General features: G+C 41.7%; 1 protein-coding gene across 1 annotated transcript in view; it reads left to right on the top strand.

The window, feature by feature from the left end:
• LOC144630246 (uncharacterized) overlaps positions 1-10,242 on the top strand; it is a 148,550-nt gene that overhangs the window by 28,708 nt on the left and 109,600 nt on the right. The gene's annotated exons all lie outside the window — the stretch shown is intronic.

Below are 10,242 nucleotides of genomic sequence, written 5' to 3' on the forward strand. Positions count from 1 at the left end.
GCAGGGTACAATTGTATAGACAACAAGATTGATTTTCGCCGCAATTCCACCGTGAATTTTGCTGGAATTACCGTCAACTATAATTTAAGACTCCTTTGTGTCCTGTGCTGCGCTCTACCTGATGTGAGAATATGGGGGATTTATCTCGCACCTAGGCTCCTAACCATACGCTAAAGTTTTGGTATCTTTACGCAATCCTTCCCGTAAAGTGCATTATAGGAGGCGATTGCGGGCCTTGGAAAATAAAACTACAAAAGACGATGGACAAAACGTGTTTCGTGGCCGACACGTATATGATTGTACGTGTAGCTTCTAGAAACTTATTACGTAATTCCATTGGGGATTATGTAACTTTTTGGTGGTATTTAAATATTTTTTGTAGGATTTTGCATGCATTAGTTTTTCCGCGTGTAGTCAAGATAAGCCTTTTGGATTTGTGTTTCGTTGTGTTTCGTTTGAATTCGTTATTCCTGTGTTTCCTCATTGCCACACAGATTGTAAGTACAGTATTTACTTATACCTCTTTTTCGGATTTGTTTACTGTATTTTTGCGGTAACCTTTTTGCAGTATCTAGGACTTAGATATTTTGTTTATATTATTTTTCAGTTGAATCATCAATTTTCATCAGTTACATCAATTTTCATCAGTTACATCCGTTTTCATCAGTTACATCAGTTTATCAGTTTCATCAGTTAGCATCTGTTGTTATCAGTTGTTTGGATATTGTGTGTGTTTACACACTTGTACTCCGTATTATTATATGGGAGAATAAATGGTGAATTCAACATCGTGGTGCGTTTCTGGAAATGCTACGTAGTCTTGGCTACATTTCATTCAAAATCTGTCTTGCGTTGTTTTGGATGATTATGGCGGAATCTGGTGATTTCTTTCCCGATATCGGCGATGGCATAGAAGTTGATAGCATTGATGCGGCAATGCCTATCGATAGTTCCGACTATGGCGCTCGTGGTGGTAGCGTTAATGCCCTTTCCGCGAAAACCAAGAAAAGTTTAAAACGATCTCGTGCTGGATATCAGGAATATCTAACTAAACTTTACGATGAAACAGAAGTCTTGATGTTGGACAAGGCGAACATGGAACTTGTTAACAATAAGCTCAAGGTTTGTTATGCAGCATTCGCTAATTACGAACGCGCGCATAATGCGTATATGCAAGCCCTCGAAGATCGTCGAGAGATTGAGAAAGCGACTTTGGAATACGAAAATCGATTTCGTGAGAAGTATGAATTCCATCGGCGAGTTAAAGCGTGGATGGAAGGCGATCAGCTCAATGCACAAGTTGTGGCTTACGATGTCCATCCAAACGATTCCGTTAGTCAGCAGGACCCCTCTTCTTCTTCGAAAAGCAGTCGTCGTTCTGGCTCAAGAACAAGTTCCCGCATAAGTGTAAAAATTAAAGAAGCTAAAGCCGAGAAAGCGGTTGCCGAGTTAAGGTTAAAGCAGCTCAAGAAGCGAATCGAACTGCAGGAAAAATGCGACTCCCTTCTTCGACAACAAGAGCTATTGGACGCGGAGAATGACATCGAACGAGCTTCGCTTAAGGCTCAAATTTTGGAAGCTGAAGATGACGGAAAAGGCGTTCGAATTCAGGAAGAACAAGCTCCGAGTGCCACGTCTTCGAAGACCAAGAACTTTGAAGAACATTCATCTATTGCTGAAAAGAAAACGATTAAGCCACCTGCTGCAATTCATTCTTCAGAAGACTTAGCTTCGGTCCAGCGAGAGAAGAAGCCTGCCCCTGTGTCTGTTCCTTTGAATCCTGCTGCTCCAGAATGGATCGAAAAATCTGAGAGGAAAATTACTGATCCGGACAGAGACATTTCTTCATCTGAAGGAAGTTTTAAACAATTATTTCAACAGCAGCAGCAACTGATACAACTTCAGCAGCACACGTTTCAATCCATGGCCTCAACCATTAAACAAGGATTTGCTCTACCCAAGCCTGAACTCAATAAATTTAATGGCAATCCACTTGAATTTTGGAGCTTCATTCGATCGTTTGATAACAACATTGAGAAAAATTCTACCGATGAAGGTGAAAAGATGACATTTCTTCTCCAATACTGCACTGGAGCTGCTAGAGACGCTTTTAAAAGTTGTGTAACTATGGATCCTGTGCTTGGATACCAGGAAGCTCGAAAACTGTTAAAGGACCGTTTTGGCCATCCATTTAAGATCTCCACAGCTCACTTGAACCAAGTAACCCGTGGTCCACCTGTCAAGCCCAATGATCAGAAAGGTTTGCTGGCCTTTGCAGATCAGTTAAAGGACTGCCAAAATGTGTTACATTCTATCGGATACTTGGATGAAATAAACAGTGCCGATAATCTGAGAAGCATAATTGATCGTCTCCCCTTTCATCCGAAAACTAAGTGGTTAGAAGTTTCTGACAGCATTCAAGAGTCTGGACAGCGTCCGAGGATTCATCATATTTCAAGGTTCGTCTCTGATAAAGCTCGAGCTGCCAACAATCCGGTCTTTGGTGGTGCGCTCAACAGTGACAAGGACACAGGCAAGAAGGATAGGCCTAATAAGAAGACGGTTACTCCTAGTACAATGGGCACAACTCATGCAGCTCATGGAGACTTTGAAAGATCTAGTTCCCCTGTACCAAATGGAGTGAGTGAGAATCGTCAACCTACTTCGAGACGCAGGAATGTGTACGTTAAATGCCTGGTGTGTGATGGAATATATCAGCTCTGGAACTGTGAACAATTCAAAAGAAAGTCTTATGAGGATCGAATGAAGATAATTCGAGATGCCAAACTCTGTGACAACTGCTTCAAAGTAGGACACTTGGCTAAAGGATGTATCCAGAAGAGTAGCTGTTACGTTGAGGGCTGTAATAGAAAACACATGACTATTATCCACCCACCGGATCAAACGTCGCCTGCAAGACTGGAAACTCGTGAAACACACGAAGATAACGAAACTAGCTCCAGCAGCCATCCTCGGGGAAGTGGCAATGCAGATCACGTCAGTCAGAATCACTCAATTGGGGCCGGTGTTCGTAAACCAGACAGTCATGCTATTAGAACGGGAGGAAAAGTACGCTTGCGAATCGTTCCTGTAAGAGTACGTGGAAACCAGCTGGGACAAGTGGTGGAAACGTGTGCGCTTCTGGACAGTGGTTCCGATGTGTCACTTTGTGATGAGAAGTTAATTCATGAGTTAGGAATTAGTGGCGTCCAGAGAAATTTCTTCCTAACGACTCAAGAGAAAAAGGAAAGTTCCAAATCTGGCCTGGAAGTCAAGCTGACTATCGACTCGATTAATAGCCAATCGAGTTTGGAAATACCAAAGGTTTGGACTGTCGACCGACTCAACATTTCTGAGCAAAGTATTCCAAGAGAACAGGATGCTGACCAATGGCCACATCTCAGTGACATTTACCTGCCAGAGATTGACAGTAAGGAAGTCAGGTTGATCATTGGATGTAATGTACCAGACGCCTTTTGGGTTCTAGAGGAGAGACGAGGTGGTAAAGGAGATCCCGTAGCCATTCGATCGATACTAGGCTGGACAATCGTAGGTCCAATTGAGAAGATTGAAGATGAACACAGCTTCAATGTGAATTTCGTACGCTTGGCAGAGCAAAGAGATGAAGACGAAATCCTCTTGCAACAAGTGGAGAACTTTTGGAAAACTGAGTTTACTGATACCATCGCAAGTTCCAAAGTAGCCATGTCAGTGGAAGATGAGCGAGCACTGAGGATAATGGAAGGATCAGTGAAGAAGGTTTCTGGCCATTATCAGATAGCGCTTCCTTGGAGGCAACATCCCCCTTACTTGCCTTATAGTCGTGCTCTTGCTGTGCAGAGGCTGTATTTGTTAAAGAAGAAATTTCTTCGTGACCAAGAGTTCTTTGGAAGGTACAAAGGCACTATTAACGACTACATTACAAAGGGATATGCTCAACGAGTACCTAAAGATGAACTTAGTGCAGATGACAAACCTCTTTGGTATCTACCTCACCATGCCGTCTTCCACCCTCAAAGCCAGAGAAGTTGAGAGTGGTATTTGACTGTGCAGCACGATATCGAGGAACGTCGCTTAACGACCAGCTATTGCATGGCCCAGACTTGACCAACAATTTATTTGGTGTCCTGGTCAGATTCCGTCAAGAGTCAATTGCCCTGTCTTCAGACATCGAAGCTATGTTCCACCAAGTAAACTTGATCCGAATGATTTTGATGCCTTGAGGTTCTTATGGTGGCCAGAAGATGACTTGTCTAAGCAACCTGTCGAGTACAGAATGGTAGTACATTTGTTTGGAAGCACTTCCTCGCCCAGTTGTGCAAGTTTTGGTCTACTTAGGACTGCTCAAGACAATACAAGGGAATTTCCCCCTGAAGTAATCGATACAGTGTTAAGGAACTTTTATGTGGACGATTGTCTGAAATCTGTGCCATCAACGGAAGTAGCCATTAGATTAAGAGAAGATTTGAGCCAATTGCTGGTGAGAGGTGGATTTCGCCTAACCAAATGGTCGTGCAATAATAAGGAGGTGCTAGAAACTATTCCCACTTCGGACATAGCTCGTTCGCTTGTGGACTTGGACTTGAATGCTGATGCACTTCCCATTGAAAGAACCCTTGGTATTCACTGGAATATGGAATCAGATATGCTCACCTTCAAGGTAGTTCCAAAGACCAAACCTTTCACACGTAGAGGAATTCTTTCTGTGACCAGCTCCATTTACGACCCACTTGGGATGGTATCTCCAATCGTCTTACCAGCGAAGAAGCTACTACAAGATCTTTGTAAGCAAAAGCTCGGTTGGGATGAAGAAATTAGTGACGAAGAATCTCAGCGGTGGCAAACGTGGCTTTCAGATTTACCTTTACTCTCAAGAGTTGCCTTACCAAGATGTTTAAAGTCGACGGACTTTGGAAGGATAAACACTGTCGAGCTTCATCACTTCGCAGACGCCTCTCAGATTGCCTACGGCACAGTTTCGTATGTGAGACTTGTCAATGAAGAAGGCCAGATTCATTGCAGTTTCCTTGTTGGAAAATCTCGCCTAGCTCACGTTAAACAGATGACCATACCCAGATTAGAGTTGTCTGCTGCAGTCTTAGCTGTGAAACTGGATCAGACGCTGCGTGAAGAGCTCGAGTTAAAGATTGATGAATCAATGTTTTGGACAGATTCCACATCTGTTCTGCAGTATATCAAGAATGAAGACAGACGATTCCACACGTTTGTAGCTAACCGATTGGCCGTCATACACGATGGCTCGAAACCTTCTCAGTGGAAATACGTGCCAACCAAAATCAACCCTGCAGACGATGTCAGTCGAGGATTGACGGCGGAAGAACTTCTTCGCAAAGAAAGATGGTTTAGAGGCCCTGAATTCCTGTGGGAGAGAGAAACGTCATGGCCTATATGTAGAGATTCATTGCCCAGCATTTCTGACGAAGATCCAGAAGTTAAAAGGCAAGTCCAAGTTAATCACGTGACCCAGATGAAAGTGCCACATCCATTAGACCTAATGATCCAGCGGTATTCCTTATGGTACAAGCTCAAGAGAGGTGTTGCTTGGCTTCTACGATTTGGAGAATTTTTAAGGAAAAAGAGGTGCTTGCAGGAAAGCTTTGATGACCCATTGCCTTGTAGAAGTCTCTCAATTCAAGAACTGCGATCTGCAGAGGATCAAATCATAAAGTATGTGCAGAGATCGTCCTTCTTACCGGTGATAAAGGCCCTCCAACGTGTTAGTTATGAAGAGCCTGAGAAACAAAGATTGAAAGACATCGGATCGTTTGGTTCCATTTACAAATTAAGACCACTATTGGACCAAGAAGGTGCCCTAAGAGTTGGTGGCAGACTTGAGAATTCAACGTTGGATTATCAGATAAAGCATCCGTTGCTGTTACCTAAAGACCATCACGTTACCAAGCTGATTATCATGGATGTTCACGAGTTCGTGGGCCATCTAGGTCAGGAATACGTGTTGACATGTTTGAGACAGAAGTTTTGGATTGTCAAAGGACGGACCGCTGTTCGTAAAGTGCTTGGAAGCTGTTTAACGTGTCGAAAGCAGAACGCTCTTCGAGGTCAGCAAATGATGGCAGATTTACCTGATGATCGATTGATTCCTGGGGAACCACCATTTTCGTACGTTGGTGTTGACTTCTTTGGTCCCATGTACGTAAAGCGAGGCAGAAGTACAGTCAAGCATTACGGATGCATTTTCTCATGTTTAACTATGCGAGCTACCCACATTGAAGTGGCCGAGTCTCTTGAAACAGATTCATTTATAAATGCACTTCGCAGATTTATCAACCTAAGAGGAAAGCCGAAGGTGATAAGAAGTGACAATGGAACCAACTTGAGTGGCGGTGAAAGAGAGCTGCGCGAAGCAATTGACAACTGGAATCAGCAGAAGATTGAAAGTTTTCTACACCAGAAGAACATCGAGTGGAAGTTCAATCCTCCTGGAGCTTCACATATGGGAGGAGTCTGGGAACGGGTAATCCGTTCGGTGAGAAAGATTCTGAGAGTTCTATTGAGGGAACAATTGGTTTCCGGAGAAGCTTTGCGAACCCTACTAACTGAAGTCCAAGGAATATTGAACAGTCGTCCGTTGACTCCAGTCAATGATAGTCCACTTGATTTGGAACCTTTGACCCCCAACCACTTGTTGCTTCTCCGATCCAATATGAATGTGTCGCCAGGCGTTTTTGTGAAAGATGATTTGTATTTTCAGCGTCATTGGAGACATATTCAGTACCTTGCGGATGTATTTTGGAAGAGATGGCTGTCGGAATATCTGCCGACTTTACAAGAACGTCAGAAGTGGAGAAAACCGAGTCGTAACCTTGCTGTGGGGGACCTAGTTCTTGTTGCCGACGAGAGAGTTCATCGTTGCAAGTGGCCTTTGGGGCGTATTGTAGAAGTCCATCCAGGAAGAGACGGACTGATATGATCAGCCAAAGTGACGACCAAATCCTCTACCCTGACGAGGCCGATAAGCAAGCTGTGTTTCCTCGAACAGGAGAAATTACCTTCTACATAAAACTGTGAACAAGTTGGAAGACCAATTGAATTACCAATGGAGTTATATATGAACTGCTTAAGTGCGTCATATTTGAACTTTGAACACTAATAGCCTTATTTAAAGAACGTGTTGTATTGACTTCTTTTATAGTAGTCTAGTCGCGTATTGATAATTACTTAAGTGAACTTAATTATAAGTTCAGGGGCCGGAAATGTAGCGCCTAGAAACTTATTACGTAATTCCATTGGGGATTATGTAACCTTTTGGTGGTATTTAAATATTTTTTGTAGGATTTTGCATGCATTAGTTTTTCCGCGTGTAGTCAAGATAAGCCTTTTGGATTTGTGTTTCGTTATGTTTCGTTTGGAATCGTTATTCCTGTGTTTTCTCATTGCCACACAGATTGTAAGTACAGTATTTACTTATACCTCTTTTTCGGATTTGTTTACTCTATTTTTGCGGTAACCTTTTTGCGGTATCTAGGACTTAGATATTTTGTTTATATTATTTTTCAGTTGAATCATCAATTTTCATCAGTGACATCAATTTTCATCAGTTACATCAATTTTCATCAGTTACATCAGTTTTCATCAGTTACATCAGTTTTCATCAGTTACATCAGTTTATCAGTTTCATCAGTTATAGCATCTGTTGTTATCAGTTGTTTGGATATTGTGTGTGTTTACACACTTGTACTCCGTATTATTATATGGGAGAATAAATGGTGAATTCAACATCGTGGTGCGTTTCTGGAAATACTACGTAGTCTTGGCTACAGTACGTCTGCCAATGGTAGCAATGTACGTAAAACTGAAGATTCTAGCAAGCTGGAGGAAAAGAAATATATGTATTCACTGAATTCGTGATTTTGCTTAAGTTATCTTAGACCTTCAGAGGCCAAATTGTGCAAAAAAAAAAAAATGACACAAAAAAAAAACACTGACTTATAGTTTGGTGAAAAATAATGTAAAATTGTTAAATGATCGCGAGATATTGCGGAAAATATATTTTTGAGAAGAGGATGGCTAAAGGTGTTATTATCTCAATAAATCATGGGGCGCCCAGTACAATTTCCTCGGTAAACTTCATCCGGCGACTCCAGTTACACCGTAGATTTGAATTTTTTATTTATATATATGCTGAATTTTTATCAGTGAAGACTCTGTAAAAAAAATATTATGAGTTCTTTGAAAAGGGAGAACACAACTTGGCGAAACTTCTTAAGAAAACCTAGCCTGTTGTATTTTTATATATGCTGAATTTTTATCAGTGAAGACTCTGTAAAAAAAATATTATGAGTTCTTCGAAAAGGGAGAACACAACTTGGCGAAACTTCTTAAGAAAACCTAGCCTGTTCCAGGCTCTCGGTAGTTGGGGTGAGCGAAAAACGCGGGCGAGCGAGGAATAAACTCCCCCCCCCCCCCCCCCCCCCTTCGTTTTTCCTCGCTCGCCCGCGTTTTTTGCTCTTCCCCAACTACCGAGAGCCTGGAACAGGCTATACATAAAACCGCGCCGACGAAAACGAAAATAAAAGAGGGAGACTCCATAAAAGCCATGATGCAATTTGATGTTCAGTCGGAGCTCAAGAACAAATCGAACAATAACACTCCAGGAAAAAGCTTTTCCGAGCGAATTCATCCCCGCTACGCCACTTTATTTGGGATCGCGGGTCAGCCGATTTTGGCTGCTATTTTCGCGGCTGGTTTCCCGCGCGCCCTTTCTCGCTTGCTAGAGGGTCTGGATGGGGCTAACTGACAACTGACAAATAGCCTAAAATTTAACTGGCAACTGGCATTTGAAGTGGGTTTTACTTACAACGTACTGACAAAAGACCTTATTGTCATTAATATCCTATAAACCCCGTTGTAAAACTTTTGTCTGAAATGCACGCTTCTGTGCTAGATATTAGCAGCAGGACACTAGAGGGAGAATAAAGCAGACATTTTTACGGTAACACAAATTTGTTTAGTTTCTTCTGTAACTTGCCCTGTAACTGTAACTGTAACAAGTTTGAACTAGGGAAACTTTACGTTCATCCTTCTTATACTTCTTTAAACTCGACAGTGGAATCATTTGAGAATGTCCTCGACTTTACTTTATACAAGGAACAAAGTAGTTATTTTAACAGCAACAAAACGTTTTTTATGGTTTCTTTTGTAACTGTAACTCTGACAAGTTAAAACTAGTGAAACCTTACCTTCATTCACTTATACTCTCGAGTAACGATAACGATGTATAAGAGTTTGTCAATCAGACACAGAGAAGTGTCCGTTGTCCGTATTAACGGTTGTCCGTAATAAGAGGGTTAATTTTAGAGAAAATGTATGAGGTTTTTGTCGGGACAAACGTAACTGTCCGTAATATGCATGGGGGTGTCTGTAGAGCGGGGTTCTGCTTTATGTGCCATTCATTTTAGGTCAGAGGGAATTGATTAAGCTACATGGTTAATTATTAACAGTCAATTTACTGACAACTGACAAACGGCCTTAAATTTAACTGACTACTGATAAATGGCGAGGCGCTAGGCGAGTGGATCTACAACAAACTTTGACAATGTTATGACGTTATAACAGGACAGACGCATAAGAAACTGATGTCAATTTGTTTTTTACAATATCAAAAAGCCAAATCTGATTTTAAAACGAAGGAAAGAAATCTACGGGGAAGATGCGATTGCCGTACGGCCGCAGAATCTAAATTTTGTCGCTGTAATTTGGGAAATCACACTCACAGGCTCGTAAATAAAACGTTTGGTAAGAATACCCCCAGAAATACACGAGAAAATTCGAATTGTTTAACTAACCTTTAATCCACTGAAAAGTGTTCACAAAATAATCCGCTAAAACGTGGTTCAGCTTTCTAATTTCATTGACAGCACACATTCCCGCTCACCACCGATTTTCGGTCTGAATCCTCAATAAACATCCAGTTCTCTTCGCTCTCAGGTCGCACTGGTTTCTTAAGTTTTAACCGATAAATTTTAAAAGATTTCCTCATTGAATACTTCTACTTGAAATTGGTATAATTCTCGCCTCATCAAGAATACAGCGCTAAATCAGTGCTGAAAAGTTTGACAAAACCTTTGCTGATTGCGTCAGCTACGCGTTTCATGCGTCTGTACTCTTATTGACAATGAAAATTAGCCAATCAGCGCGCAAGAATTCGCTCAGTTATTGTAAAATTTGTTATGTACAACGAAACTGGCCAAAATGTCCAAT

Source organism: Oculina patagonica, chromosome 11, assembly GCF_052425735.1.
Source record: "Oculina patagonica isolate OP01 chromosome 11, crgOcupat, whole genome shotgun sequence".
Classification (NCBI taxonomy): Eukaryota; Metazoa; Cnidaria; class Anthozoa; order Scleractinia; family Oculinidae; genus Oculina; species Oculina patagonica.